Raw genomic sequence first — 16,270 nt, forward strand, 5'->3', positions numbered from 1 at the left:
TGGAGCATGACCAAACTATATGATTTTGTAGGGATGAACTTTCCTTTGCCATGTTATTTTGAGAAGACATGATTGCTTAGTTAGTATGCTTGAAGTATTATTATTCTTTTATCAATATGAACTTTTATTTTGAATCATTTGGATCTTATTATTCATGCCACAATAAAGAAAAAATACATTGAGAAATATGCTAGGTAGCATTCCACATCAAAAAATTTGTTTTTATCATTTACCTACTCGAGGACGAGCAGGAATTAAGCTTGGGGATGCTTGATACGTCTCCAATGTATCTATAAACTTTTATTGTTCCATGCTATTATATTACCTGTTTTGGATGTTTATGGGCTTTACTATATAATTTTATATCATTTTTGGGACTAACCTACTAACCGGAGGCCCAGCCCAAATTGCTGATTTTTTGCCTATTTCAGTGTTTCACAGAAAAGGAATATCAAACGGAGTGCAAATGGAATGAAACCTTCGAGAGCGATCTTTTTGGAACAAATGCAATCCAGGAGACTTGGAGGGGATGTCAAGAAGCAGCCGAGGCGGCCACGAGGGTGCTAGGCGTGCCCCAGGGGGGGCGCCCCCTGCCTCGTGGGCCCCTCGTGGCTCCCCTGACCTACCTCCTTTGCCTATATATATCTACGTACCCCGAAACTATCCAGGAGCACCACGAAAAACTATTTCCACCACCGTAACCTTCTGTATCCGCGATATCCCATCTTGGAGCCTTCGCCGGCGCTCCGCCGGAGGGGGAATCGACCATGGAGGGCCTCTACATCATCACCAAGGCCTCTCCGATGAGTTGTGAGTAGTTTACCACAGACCTTCGGGTCCATAGTTATTAGCTACATGGCTTCTTATCTCTCTTTGAATCTCAATACAAATTTCTCCTTGATCTTCTTGGAGATCTATTCGATGTAACTCTTTTTTGCGGTGTGTTTGTCGAGATCTGATGAATTGTGGGTTTATGATCAAGTATCTATGAGAAATATTTGAATTTCCTCTGAATTCTTTTATGTATGATTGGTTATCTTTGCAAGTCTCTTCGAATTATTAGTTTGGTTTGGCCTACTAGATTGATCTTTCTTGCAATGGGGGAAGTGCTTAGCTTTGGGTTCAATCTTGTGGTGTCCTTTCCCAGTGACAGCAGGGGCAGCAAGGCACGTATTGTATTGTTGCCATCAAGGATAAAAATATGGGGTTTATATCATATTGCTTGAGTTTATCCCTCTACATCATGGCATCTTGCTTAATGCGTTACTCTGTTCTTATGAACTTAATACTCTAGATGCAGGCAGGAGTCGGTCGATGTGTGGAGTAATAGTAGTAGATGCAGGCAGGAGTCGGTCTACTTGTTGCGGACGTGATGCCTACATACATGATCATGCCTAGATATTATCATAATTATGCACTTTTCTATCAATTGCTCGACAGTAATTTGTTCGCCCACCATAATATTATGCTATCTGGAGAGAAGCCACTAGTGAAACCTATGGCCCCCGGGTCTATTCTCTATCATATAAGTTTCCAATCTACTTTATTTTGCAATCTTTACTTTTCAATCTATATCATAAAAATACCAAAAATATTTATCTTATCATATTATCTTTATCAGATCTCACTTTCGCAAGTGGCCATGAAGGGATTGACAACCCCTTTATCGCGTTGGTTGCGAGGTTCTTGTTTGTTTGTGTAGGCGCGTGGGACTTGTGAGGAGCCTCCTACTGGATTGATACCTTGGTTCTCAAAACCGAGGGAAATACTTACGCTACTTTGCTGCATCACCCTTTCCTCTTCAAGGGAAAAACCAATGCATGCTCAAGAGGTAGCATCTGCCGCTTTTGACACCGACACCAGGCATGCAACACGCAGAGTCAGGCGCATGCACGCAATAGTATTGCGCGGCTGAACTAGCCTGGCAGGACGCAAACGACACCGACGAGCCGACCCTGGCTTAACCTACGTGCACGGACCAGCGTACAAGATGACGCATGTGGGAGCGACTCAAAGCACCACAAAGAGGTGGCCCCAAGCATGCCCACGGCCCACACATCATGGACCCCCGAGGAAAATCAGCACGACGCGGGGCGGCCATGGAGATCGAACTGCCGATAGTGCACCAGGGAGCCAATGATGGGAGGCGCACATGAAATGGACAACACGGAGAGCCCTCATTTTGGTTGTGCTAAAACTTCCGAATAGCAACTTGCCAAACTTGTGGCCATGCGCTTTGTGAAGTTTGCGGTGCACTTTAATGGACAGTTGCTAGAGTCGTTTTCACCTACTCGAGGTCTCGGTCAAGGAGATCCTTTATCACCGTATTTATTCCTATTTGTAGTGAGCCACTTTCTTTACTGCTTAATAATGCTTCTGCGAGGGGGCTCTTAAGGAGTTTTGTTTGAATAGACAAGCTCCTGGTATTTCTCACATGTTGTTCGCTGATGACAGTATGCTATTTTTCAAGGGCTCCAATGATCAAGCATTAGCCATTAAAAATATTTTGACAAGGTACCAGAAGGTGATTGGGCATATATTGAGTCCCGACAAGTGTTCCATGATGTTTGGAAAAAAGTGAAGTTTGGAGAATCAAGTGGCTATAATGGCAATCTTAAAAATTACGATCAATGGGTTTGAAGATAAATATCTTGGACTACCCATTCCAAAGGAAAGAATGAAGGCTTGTAAGTTTCAGTCTACTAAATTAAAGGTTTTGAAAAGACTCTCTAATTGGATTGAAAAACACGCTTCTTTTGGGGTGAAGGAAGACTTAATAAAATTAGTTATTCAGGCTCTACCTATGTATGCAATGGTTATCTTTAAGATTCCGGCTTCCCTTTGTGAGGAGTTATTCCAGATTATCAGGATTTTCTATCAAGAGATGAGGAAGACCGAAGAAAACACATTTTTTAGCATGGGACAAATTAAGAAGGCCTAAAGGTAAGGGATGTATGAGATTTTGGGATCTCAAATTATTTAACCAAGCCCTCTTAGCTGAACAAGCGTGATGGTTGTTGGTTTATTCGGACTCGTTGTGTGCTAAGCTGATGAAGGCAAAGTGTTATCCTTATAGACATATTCTTGATACAGTGTTTTCGTAGTCTGCATCAGTGACTTGGCAAGGTATTATGCATGGTCTAGGACTTCTTAAGAAGGAAGACATTTGGCGGGCGGGTGATGGATCTAGCATTAATATTTGGAGGGATAATTGGTCACCCAGGAGCTCTTGCATTAAAATTTCAGCTAAAAGGCATAATACTAATTTCAAGTGGGTATCCGATTTGTTCTTGAGCAGGAGAGAGGTTTGGGATGAAAATTTGATTAACTATCTTTTCTATCCCCATGATGCAGAGGAGATTCTTAAGATTTGTATTCACGCTTCTGTGGATGGAGATTTTTTGCGTGGAACTATAAGAAGAACAGTGTATTTTCCGTAAAAGTGTGTATAATTTTGCGTTTAAGTTGAAGGATAGTCAGGATAAAGTGGGTCAATCTAGTGGCAAACCAAACGGAAAAAATAGGCTTTGGAATCTAATTTGGAAGGCTAATATTCCTCAGAAGATAATGATTTTTGCATGGCGTGCCGCAACCGATGCCCTAACGGTCTAGACTAATAGAGTTAAACACCATCAGATTACTTTAGGTATGTGCACTATTTGTGGAGTAGAAGATGAAAGTACTTTTCATGCTCTCGTGACTTGTTCAAAGGATTGTACTTTACAATTGGCTTTGAGAGAGTTGTGAAATATTCCAAATGAAGACTTGTTCAAATTCTGGGGACGATATTGGCTATTGATTTTGTTGGATCATTTGAGCTGGCAATAGCGAGAGCAAGTTTTGTTTCTCTTCTGGCGAGCCTGGCACCTAAGAAATAATTTAATTTTGGAAAGGGGAAGGAATCCATTGTTGTTTCTGTAATTTTTGCGGACAATTATTGCTCTTGTTTTACATCCTGTCATGATACTTTTGAGGTTATTCCTAGTAAAAAAAGGTAAAGGAAGAATGGGAGGTGCTATAGAAGTTTCTGCACCATTACAAGATCATGTGTTGTGGAAACCTCCCCCAAATGATTATATCAAGATCAATATCGACAACAGCTATGTAGAGATTAGTAATGCTGCCAGTGTGGGGGTGGCTGCTAGAAACTCATCTGGTGAAGTTACTATTTATTCGTGAGACTTTCTTGATCAATGTACCAACATGAATGAAGCCAAGTTGTGTGCATGCCTAGCATGCCTTTATATCGATATTACCATTCACCAGCCTATTATTCTGGAGACTGGCTATGCTTTTATTCGTTCTTTCCTTGCAAATGAGAAGCTTGATATGTCTCCTCTCGTTGATCTGAAGAAGACTTGAGTGTATCTAGGATGATCAAGAATTTTGAAAATGCAAAAACTAATTGGCTAGCCAATGGGGTGGCTCCCGAAATTGCAATGTTTATTTTCATTAGTAGATCCGATGGGATTCTTCTTAATAGTGTCCCGTCCCGTGTGGCGAATTTTGTAATAGACGATTGTAATCATTTTTTTAATTAATTAATTAATTTAACTAATATATTGGTTGTTTTCTAAAAAATGCCATGCCTTTGTTTTGGTCTTGCTAAAACTTCAGTTTGGCTAGTTGAGACTTAAACTAAATACACTCTTAGTGCCAATATAATTAGAATTGTTAACTAAAATGCAACAAATGGACTGATATGGCTTGAATTTTTAGTCGTTGTGTATGTTTATGATTGGTATAAGTACTAGTATAACACTAGTAATTCATGACAGACGAGGATAGTGATTTGGTGTTGGGGAGGATCTGCTCTTCATGATGAATAGTAAAATAAAAAATAGCAAAAAATCAAAAGAAGTTCTGAAAAATTAGCACGAAAGATGCACAAGTTTTCTAGGTGTATGCAAAAAATCATGGCGATATGACATCATACGAGTTGTGGACAAAAGAAACAAAGTTTTCAGAAAGGTTCAGAACATTTGATTTTGCAGCACCAATTTTGTTTTTTTTTCTTTCGTGAGCTCCTCGTATGTCACATTGCCATGTAACTCTACCGGCCCATAGAGTTTCGATGATTGATGATGTGGGTTGGTCACTCAGGTACTATAAAAAGTGGGTTTTGCATCATTCATGATTGTACTAACAAGCGATTTGGTTCGTAATTGTGCTACCATTGAATATTACAAACCCAGTGAGAAAGAATGACAGATAAATGCTCTGTGAGGAACCATTGACTTTTAGTGTCATTAAGACTAGCCACAGTGGATAGTAACATACACTAGTAACATACACATATCTCTAGACTATGTCACTACCTTCATGTGGGTAGTAATGTAAGTTTGATGTCATGCAAAGCTTCATTTATTAGGTTATAGACTCATATTGCATTGGGACATGAGATGTTACGGTAACTAGCTAAGTTACTCAAACTACCTCTCTCCTCATTAACTCATTGCCACATAAGCAAATTGGTTGAGTTGGACTCAATGTTACTGCTGAAGTTATTCCCACTGTGGCTAGTCTAAGCTACAGCAAGTCGGCTAGTGGCCAAAACATGTCAGACAGCTCACGGGCGGCTTATTATCATGGGCAAATATATTATCATTGGCTAAATTGCACGCAAGTTAATAAAAAATAAATAAATAAATAGAAAATAAAAACAAAATTAAATGAAAAATGAAAAGAAAAAAAAACAAAGTAGTATTAGTAGGGACGCAGCCGAATTTGGTGTTTTGACCATTTGTGCAAAGTTCCCTCTTTCATCCCCTCCACTCCCCTCCTCCGATCTCCTTCGTTTCTCCACGGTTTTTGTGGGTTGAGATGGCTCCTAAATGAGAGAAGTAAGCTCTATCAATCCCTCCAATTAATTTTAGTTAAAAACCTTTCGATTTGATGCATTATTTGGCACAAGATGAACCCTATTTCATCTACTAGATTTTGATTTTTGTTGTTCTTAGTGTTGTTTAGTTTGGAGCAATATGATGTATGTGGTTAAAAATGAACCCTAAGTCATTTGTGTTTACTAGTTTAGTGTTTTTATATAGTTTCAAGATGAATCCTAGTTCATGTTCATATTTTTTTTGAATTGTTCATTGATGTTTGTTTAATATAATTGATGTGTTTGAATATGATTTACGTTTAACATGGTATGATTGATAAATACGATTGGTTATATATATGATGGATATATATGATTTTTTATTCAATATGTTTTTTTAGTTTGATTCAATATTATTTTTTTAGGTTGATTAAATATGATTCATTTGCATTGATATAGTAACTAGGTTTTTAGTTTGATTAACATGATTCATTTGCATATATTTATTAATTGATGTTAGTTGAATATGCTACAATTGATGAATATGATATGATGCATGTTGGTTGAATATGACATGATTCATTTGCAATTGTTTTAGGAGGCCCCCCTTGCGCCAAACATCCACACTAAGTGCACCATGCTTGACCATGCGTTCGACAATGGTCATCGCGCCCATTTTATGGAGAATGAAGTGGTAACAAATATGCTCACGTTGTTGCACCAAAATTTTGGCTTTGCGAATAAACTTACTAACTATTCTTGTTTACATTTTGACAGATGTTGTTGCCATTGCGGCTGAGGGGTCACATGAAGGCCTTTGAGATGCAGTATGACGAACGCTACACGTCGTACTTCAGGAGAGCAAGGTTGTTGGGTTTCGTGCTACAGTTCAAGTGTACGCCGACGACACTCATCCACTCATCTCTCATAGATTTGGTCAACCAGTGGCACCCCGAGACTCACAGTTTCCATTTCCCATGTGGTGAAATGACGGTGACCCTCGAGGACTTTAAAATGATCACGACCCTACCAATCCAGGGGCAAGCTCTCACTAGGCGAGTGGAGACGAACAACTGGCTCGCCCTTATCGACGCTTACCTCCCCATGAAGGACAACCAAACATCCAGTGTACCACTCAAGTGGATCAAGAACAGTCGATCCATGTGCCCGGAAGATGTTGATGCGCGGACCATGGAGCAGTACGAGAGGGCCTACTTGTGGTACCTTCTGACAGAGGTCGTGTTTCCAGACTGCTCGGGGGATACTGCCCTATGGATGTATCTCGACTTCCTGGACGACTGGGATGCAGGGTACACCGGGGGTCCACCGGCCTCGCATGCCTATACCATTCGAGGCCCTATGGATGTATAGGCACGCGAGGCCGGTGGACCCCCGGTGTACCCTGCATCCCAGTCGTCATGTACGCTTATGGCGAAGAAGGCGACAATTTCGATACCCGACCGCCATGTACACTTGGAACAAGGTCAAGGTCTACACGTGCAAGGCCAGTGCATTGTACAAGGTCTTCACCAACGAGCTCGACAACCTGACAACTTACTAGGCATACCAAGGAGCTTACAAATCGTTTTGTAGCCACTGTCACGGTTGCTTAGCAATCTTTTTGCAGGTCAACTGGTGGCCATATCACGACCGAGTATGGGGGTTTGAGCTCAACGTGATGTGCTCTAAGGACATGCTTAACTGGCGGTGCATTGTGCCAATGACATGTGTGCACACTGTCGAGTGAAACTTACCACATCGCATGGCCGCAATTTGGTATCTTCCAAAATACCCCGCCGGCACGCCCCAACGACACCGGTGGCTTCGACCTACACTAGTGTGGGGTGTTCTCTACTACTGTGTTTTTGTTCCGTTGGACGTCCTTATGATGTTTTATTGTTTCTTATGCCTTGAAGGAAGAGTAGGCAACATTCTCAGTCGATCACGGACTGGGGACACAAGCACGCGGATCACGCGAAAGTGTGGAAAGAGGGAAGGTATCGTAAAGATGCGGAGAGGAGAGCGGTTGACTGGGAGGAATACGATGAACACATGAAGTGGTATGACGATGGCGTGAAGTACCATGTGCGCCTGAGCCATAGTGGATGTCAGCCGATATCGCATTATTGGAGGAGGATTACTCTGAGGATGAGGCCTTCCGTGACAGCCTCAAAGAGTTCAAAGGTGAATTTAGGGAGTATGCACCCCTGATGGACAGAGTGGTAAGTTGTGTTATATTGTTTTAAGCTCTCAGCGATTGGATGGAAACTGCTTTAGTCAGTGTCACTTACTTAAAAATGATGCTTATATTTCCAAGCTTCAGAGCTGAACAGAAGCATTGTTGATGGCTCAGACGCGCTTAGTTATGACCCCGGGACCACGAAATCTAATAGCAAGATGAGGGAAATGGTGAAGGTAACATCGAGCCTCTTAGGCATGTTATAGTTTAATTGTAACCCTAAAGTTGATCCATATTATGTTCTTGGTTGTTTGTTATTGTAGAAGTCCATGACCTATTGTCGTAAGATATTGGGCATGCTTGGGTGCGCTAGCACAGCCAATATCCATGTTCCTGGAGGCTCGATGTGTACCATTGCTTCATCGAGCCACACCGGCGGAGTTCCCTCTAGCCTTGCCGGCAGAGCTTCCACTAGCCATGTCGCTTTGTCGCCTCGCATTGTTGAGGAGGACGAGGAAGAAGAGGATGACGAGCAAGACGAGGAAGAAGAGGAAGAAGGTGATGAGGAGGAGTAGTACGACGATGATGAGAGACCACCACCGACTCAGACAACCCAGCCAACCCAGGAGAAGAGGGGGAGACATCCGAAGAAGGATAGGAAGAGTCCATCCCCGTTTCAGAAAGAACATGCTCGTTGCACGAAATAGCCGGTTGAAACCCGGTCGAAGAGAAATGAAAAAGCATACCGCCAAGAGGGAGACGAAGGCGAGGTGATATGATCATGTTGAACTACTCGATTCATGTTGAACTAGTTAAACTATTTGCTATTTACGAGACTTGGTGGTTAGGTTGAACTACTTGTTATCGTTGATTTGCTACTATTTGCTATGTTGGACATGTAAACCTATTCAATTTGGTATGTTTGATGTGCTGAACTATCATTTATGTCGATGTGTGACACATGTTATAATGTGTGAGATCATATATTTTTTATTTGCAAACTATATCGCTGGTGTGCAGAATTTTTTGGAATTGAAATGAACAAGTTCTGCATAAAATTTAATCTCGACAGGACCCTACCGCCGAAGTCCCTGTCGGTAGGGTTGCATAGCCTATTGTTGTTTCCCTTGAAGTTCCAGTTCCAGCAGCACGCATAGGACCTACCACCAGGGTCTATGGCAGTAGGGTGTGCAACCCTACCATTGGTTTCCCCCGATTTTAAGTTACAACAAAATCTCACCGCGGGAGGATCTTACCGCCAGACAGTGTGGCAGTAGCTGACCACGCCCTACCGCCGACCCACCTGGCGGTACGGCCGTCGTGCCAAGTCGGCAGGAGAAAAAATAGATGACCGTGGCCGCCATCAACCTACTACCAGGGCCCGCGGTGGCAGCCTAACAACCCTACCTTCGGCCTCTTTGGCGGTAGAAAAAGGGCCAGATCCTGATTTTTTTAAATAGGTGTCAGATCCGGCTGAACTTTTTAAAAAAGGTCAAAACACCAAATTCGACCCAGGGACGCTCTAGTGGGCGCCACGCATAGGGCTCCCGAGAATCATTTCCCTTTTTCTCCTGATGAAATCCTATGCTTTGGCAGTGATTATTTTCTTTTTTGTTTTTTTTTACGGATGGCAGTGATTATTTTCGTTGGAATTCCACCCACATTATGTAGAATTTTGCCACCAAATTTGATTTTCTTTTAGAATCATCTTTGCTCTAAAACCTGGAATCAAGACTTTTCCCGACTTATATATACTTATTTGAATTTTTTTCTTTTCATATAAGAGCATCTACAACTGGACCCCTCAAACCCGTCTCAAACGCCCAGGCAGGCCGCCCGAGCGCTGCCCGATCACGAAATTTGGACCCAGACGGGCCCCTCAAACGCTCGGGCTGACCGGCACCCCCCATATCCAGCCCAAATATGGGCGGATATGGGGACGCCGGGGCACGCCCGCCATGTCAGACTCGGCCGATGCTGGCCTAACTAACCCCAATTATATTCATCCCCATCCTCACGCCGGACCAAACCCTAACCACTTCACTCCACTCCCCTCCGCCACCGTAGCTCACCTCCGGCGGTTTGCAACCTTCTCCGCAATGGCAGGCAGCGGATCAAACTTCGACCAGTCCGTATCCATCGACTTGGGTGTCGTCCCGCGTGGGTTGGAGGAGGCAATGTCAGTCTGCATTACACTTCACCACTCCTAGGAGGACAGTGCCCAGCCGACGGACAGATCTGTCCGCCGCGACGCCATAGCGTTCGCTCACAGGGCGCTCGGGTCCTCTGGTGCTAGATCCTCGCGGTCCCGGCCGGAACACATCGCCTTCCCCATCACCGGCCCGGCAGAGTATGAGTCCCCTCGGGAACGCGTGGCCCGCCGTGGGAAGGAGAGGATAAGGGCCGCTGAGGCCCGTCTCGCGGCGAAAATTGCAGCGGCGAAGGCGGCCGATGCGGCGGCGTGGGCGGCCGCAAAGGAGGAAGCCATCCCCGCCCATATTGTGAAGAAACGGCAGCGGAGGAACATGCGCGCCCTCGCCCATGAGCAGAATCGGACGGTGCGTGCCATGGCCGGACTGCCACCGAGGGAGGAGAAGGAGGACAGCGACGGCAAGGACAACTCCGGCGACGAGCAGATCTGGCTCGATCCGTACTATCTCTTTGACCGGTACTTTCGCGAGAAGGACGACAATGTCGCCGGGAAGGGCAAGCGCAGCCGTGGATGAACTCCACCATAGCCAGACATGCCAAATTTTGGTAGTCCGATGGCAGTTTAGTGTAGTGTGATGGAGTAACCGGACGATACGTGTGCGTCAACGTAGTTGCATGAGTTTGTATGGATTTGAGATATGGTAATTGAGGTGTCCGAATGTGGATTGTATTTTTTGAGGGGTGCCCGGTCAGTACCCGCGAACACGTCCGGGCCCGCGTCCGCAGGCTTCTGAGGGGCCGGATTTGCAAGTCCGGCTGTAGATGCTCTAAATTAATGAAACCCAACAGTAAACCTCGTAATCACCCCTAAATTAATGAAACCCAACACCCTACTAAGTATACCTCGTAATCACCGAACCGGTGCCAACCTTATTTTTGCCAACTTTTTGACCAAACCTCCCGCTTCTCGAAGACGGGCCTACAAGCCTACGACTAGACGACTGGACGTGTGATACAGTGCCTGCCACAGAGCAGTCGTATCAGAGTCGCAGAGACGAGGATGATAGGGCAAATCAGGGCATCCTACAGCTACAGGCGTGCACCGCACACATCCATTTGAGACTCCATCCATTTGGTGCTTCTTCTCCTCCCCCAGGAGTTCAGGTTCTCTCCCTCCGCCTTCCCCTGCTTTGGTTCTCCCAGTTCCAGGACGTCGTGTTTTCAGGATTTGCGCTCCACGGAACACCTCCCTTCCGGCCGGCATTGCGGCAGGTCCTTCGCTTTTGTTTGCTGCTTAGCCTTCTCTGCATCTCTTCCATGCATGTTCATTTGCTTCTTTTGTTTCAGTCCCTTTAGCTGTGCTTCAACAAGATTCTACCGCTGCTTAGATAAACGAAACTTTCAGGGCTTTCTACAGTGAGAAGCTACAGGTTTTTCACTCGTTAAGTCAGGTAACTTGATAGCCAGTTGCATAGTAAAGTAGTGAATCAAAATTTGCGTAGAGGACAACAAGATTTTCTTTCACTGCGACTGCCGTCTTTCATGATCCATGTTTTTCTCCTTATAGGACATCAATAACCGGCGAGATGAGGAATTCCTGCGAGTGCTGCAAGTACTCATTTGCATGGAAAGGTCAAGTGTTTCGTCACGCAGATGGATAGACACTCTAGGCATAGCATGGTAAGCTCAGTGAAATTGGTAGCAGTAAGACATTTTTTTTTCTAAACTAATGCTAATATTTCCGACAAACTAACATTTTTGCAGGCCATACCAGAGAGATTCGTGAACTATTTCGCGTGGAAGCTGTCAGGAACCATCAAGCTAGAAGCCCACAATGGTAATCTTTACGATGTTGGAATTACTGAGCGTAGGAACAAAACACTACTCCGATCTGGGTGGGAGGCGTTTGTCGACGCCAATTATATAGAAGAAAGCGACTCGCTGATGTTCCGCTACCGTGGAAGCTCTCGCTTCAAGGTTGTGGTCTTTGATTCTAGTGGTTGTGAGAAAGTGGTGTCCTCTGCTCGCAGTCGCAGACAGAGTAACATCAATGATCAAGAACCAAGCACAAATTCTGCAGACATTTCGACCAGTTTCAGTGATGGTAGTACTCATTCGTCAGCACCAGGACGATCGGTTGATTGGCAGAGTGGAAGCCCGGGCCATTGCAGAAAACGAGCAAGGAAAGATGCAATGTCTTCTCCGTCAGAGGATTTGTCAGGTTAACTTAACAACTGACTTGTAACAATTTATCACATTATATGGTGTACCATTTTGCTGCTGTTACCCTTACTCTTGAAACTATTTTACAGCAGAAGACAGTCCTTATGAGCATGAGTCATCTGAATCTGATGATCAGACGCTCCCGACGCCTCTTTATGTGTTATCAGGGAAGTGCTATGTAACAGAAGAAGATGAGGCCAATATCGTTGAACTTGTCCAGGAAATTCAACCTGAAATGCCTTTGCTTGTGGCTATGATGAGGAAGCCCAGTGTGAAACCATATCCTGATGTGGTAATATTAAGTTAGTCGTATGAATCCCCATGAATAAGAAGTTAATTGTATGCCTTATAACTACTTCCATATATATACATCTGTCATTTGTTACTGTTTTGAAGTAAAAATGACCAAAACAGAGAAAGATGCACACTCATTGTAGATTCAGTATACTTGGTGAATTTTTCTTTTGTTGCGGTTGTAACATATCATGGTGCTTTACAGTGGAAATCATGCTCTTGGGGGGGTCTCACTTTTATTGTAGTATTAATGCCCATGATTAAAACTTTGATCAGTTTCACATGCTGCACCTTTCTATGATCAGGTAATTCCCAAGGATTACGCACTCACACACTTTCCACGCAAAAATCAGACTATCAAACTACAGCTGCCGGAGCAGAGCAAGAAATGGTACTGCGAGTTTCGTGTCAAATCTGATGGATGTCGGTGCAATCTAAAGGAGTGTGGTTTTGTCCGTGACAATAATTTATTGGAGGGAGATCTGTGCGTCTTTCAGCCCATGACGAGTCCTAAGGGTAGAACATTCAAAGTGATTGTCCATCTGCTTCGCAAAGCGACTATTGATCATCCCTCCGGTGCAGAACGTGGTTTGCCAAGCACAAAGAATACCCCAACATTGTGTATTAAGGAGGAACCAAATGACGGTATGATAGTATCACACAATTATTAACATGCCAAGAGCTCGTATTTTTCTGTGTTGATTAATATGAAAACTTTCCAGATGAAGAAACCTTCTCTTCGGGCCATGACGAACATCGGATAAGTGAGAAGTACCCTGATCATGATGGTACAGAACCCTACATGATGGCAATGGGTGCCCGTCTAACGGAAGTGCAGGACAAGATAGTTTTGGAGAAAGTTGGAGCCATTGCGTCAGATCTGCCCATTTACGTGGCAGTCATGACAAAGACCAATGTCCGCGTCTCACTAGTAAGTCTAGAAAAATATAATTTTTTTCTCATGTTGAGTTGACGGTAATTTCCTTTGCAGAAAAATCAGTCCATATAAACATCTGTAAGCCAATTTGCGTTGCCGCCATGGATGTACAGTAGTAGCATAGCAGAAGCAGCAGTAGTTGTCGCAAAAAAAATGATGCATGGTAGTTTTACCGAATTAGATTACCAAGAGTTATGTTTCAACTCATGCTTTGTATCAAGAGAAATTTGGATATCTGTACAACAGTTTTGTTCTATCAACCATTCCTCTACAAATTTCCAAGTTTGGCTTTCATGTTACTATAACCTGTTCAATATTGTGCGTGTACATTGACAGACCTTTGGGACAGAGTACACTGCCAAGTACCTTCGACAAGGAGGCCATAATTTGGAGCTTCAGCTGGAGGGGAAGAGCCAAAGATGGCATGGCAAGATGCGCGACAAGAAAGGTGCCCTGAGGATAAGCGGAGGCTGGACTTCTTTTGCGAGCGAGAACGGCCTGCGGGAGGGGGACATCTGCCTCTTCGAGCTGATGAAAAACAAGGGGGGACTGAAGATGATGGTCTACATCATTTGCTGAGAATTGTTTGTTTGATGGCATTGACGGAACAGACATGTCTCGGCTCTCTGTGCTGGCATTTTGTATATCCATGGGCTCGTTGATGCTTTTGTGATTTGGAAGTGGAAACGGTGGGGATGGGACCATTTCGCTGAGTATGGCCAACTACTGTAGTAATTATCATCATACTTCAGTGCCAGCTTTATTTTGTATCCTGAAGTTTAAACAAGTTAATGGTGATGAAGTTTGTATGAGTAGGAGGCTCTGAGGTTTAAAGAACACATGATACGTAGTTTCTTGGTTCACGTGTCTACGCCCCTTGGGTTTATGCAAATTCAACGCACATGAGAATGTACAGGAATTAGTGACCCAGATCTCAAAAAGAAGGATTTAGTGGAAGATGCCGGGAAAATTCGTTTGGATGGGTGGATCTTGTCCTTTTTTCCCAAGTAACCAGTAGGAGCACCGGAAATGCCTTTTGATGGACTGGTGCATCGGTGGAATTTAAAGAAAAAAAACATATTTCCACGGCGCAAAGAAAAAATCAATATAACTTGTACACACACAAATACACATATAACACATTCAAAAAAAATTTACATAACAATATGCTTTCAAATACAAAAAATCATAATATGTTGGGCCGGGATATTTTTTGTGCAGTTTGCAAATCATGATATTTTTGAATGAAAAGTCATAGATCCATTGTGAATATGTATAAGTTCTCACCGTCTTTTAAAAAAAATAAACTTGGAAATACGATTTTTGAATCAATTTAAAAAATAGGAGCCAATGCCCCCGTCCACCAAAAAGTCGCTCCCGTAGGAGCACTACCTTTCAATCTAAAAAAGGTACTCTCCCTCCGATCCAAAAAAAAGTGTAGTGGCTTTAGTTCAAATTTAGTTATAAAGGATATTTTGTCAGAGCCCTAGTTACTGGTAGTGTACTAGAGTAGCTGCGCATAGCATGTATTATGTTTAAATTTCATTTGAAGTTTGAAAATTGAGAGAAATTCAAAACCTCTTCTTAATAAGAAGAGCAAACCCCCAAAAAAATTCCAAGATGCCTTTTCAAAACCCAACCAGGGATATAATATCAATGGTGAGGGTAATGATGATGTTTATAGTAAAGATCGTTAGGATCCATATGACGATGATCAAAATGATATGTATGATGATGATCTTGAAGTCATGTATTTTTCTTTACCGAAACATTATATTCCAAAGCAACCAACACCGATACAAGGATCGCTGGGGCGAGAAGCACATCAAGCCCAAAATAAAAAGAAGAAGAAACAAATGCCAACAACGGCAGCTCGACAAAGCGCAGATGACCCGCCACCGCTACGCCCACCAGAACACAGACCACCACAACCTGAGGCTCTGAACCACCGCGTACAAAGCAGCACCTCCAAGAAGGAAAGCGACGCCGACGACGCTGCTGCCCAGACATGTCCTAGGGTTTCCCCGGCACGCGGAGGGAGGTGGGGGATGGATATCACCGACACCCTCCAGGAAGGAATGCTGGCACCCGCGGGTGTCACCGCATCGGAGCCGAAGACCGGCAAGGATTTCTCCCGCACTCCAACCCCACCGCCCAACGGATTGGAGCCGACCAGCCAGACCGCCGCCCACCACCATGCGCCAACGCAGTAGCGCCACCACCCACGCCGCCTCACTATGAACACCACCACGAGGCCAAGAGGACCGGAGAGAAGCGCACCACGACGGGAGCAGCAACACCGACACCGAGCGGGAGGGAACCACCTCCACCGCCGTCGTGCGGGAGGCCCGTGCCTCCGGCGCCGTCGCGGTAGCCGTCCGGACGCGGCAACGGGGCATGCCGGGCCACCCCTGGCCCAGCCAGGCCCGAAGCGGGCCCATTAAGGCCCGCCGGCCACGATGCAGTAGGTCGGCGTCGGTGCCGCCAGCGCCCAACCGCTCGTCGCGTCTCCCTCGCCTCCCAGAAGCCACGCCGGAGACCATCCCCGCCGTCGGCCCGCCCAGGCCCAGATGGGGCCCCAAGGGCCCAGATCTGGGCCGAGCGGACAAGCCAGATCACGCCGCCGCGCCGCCCAGCTGCTATCCTGCAGCGCGCCATGGAACCC

At 44.6% G+C, this 16,270-nt stretch overlaps 1 pseudogene; it reads left to right on the top strand.

Annotated features, from left to right (window-relative positions):
- Positions 1-11,737: 11,737 nt before the first annotated feature.
- Positions 11,738-14,308, top strand: LOC119295135 (annotated as a pseudogene).
- Positions 14,309-16,270: the final 1,962 nt, after the last annotated feature.

This window comes from Triticum dicoccoides, chromosome 4B (assembly GCF_002162155.2).
Source record: "Triticum dicoccoides isolate Atlit2015 ecotype Zavitan chromosome 4B, WEW_v2.0, whole genome shotgun sequence".
Lineage (NCBI taxonomy): Eukaryota > Viridiplantae > Streptophyta > Magnoliopsida > Poales > Poaceae > Triticum > Triticum dicoccoides.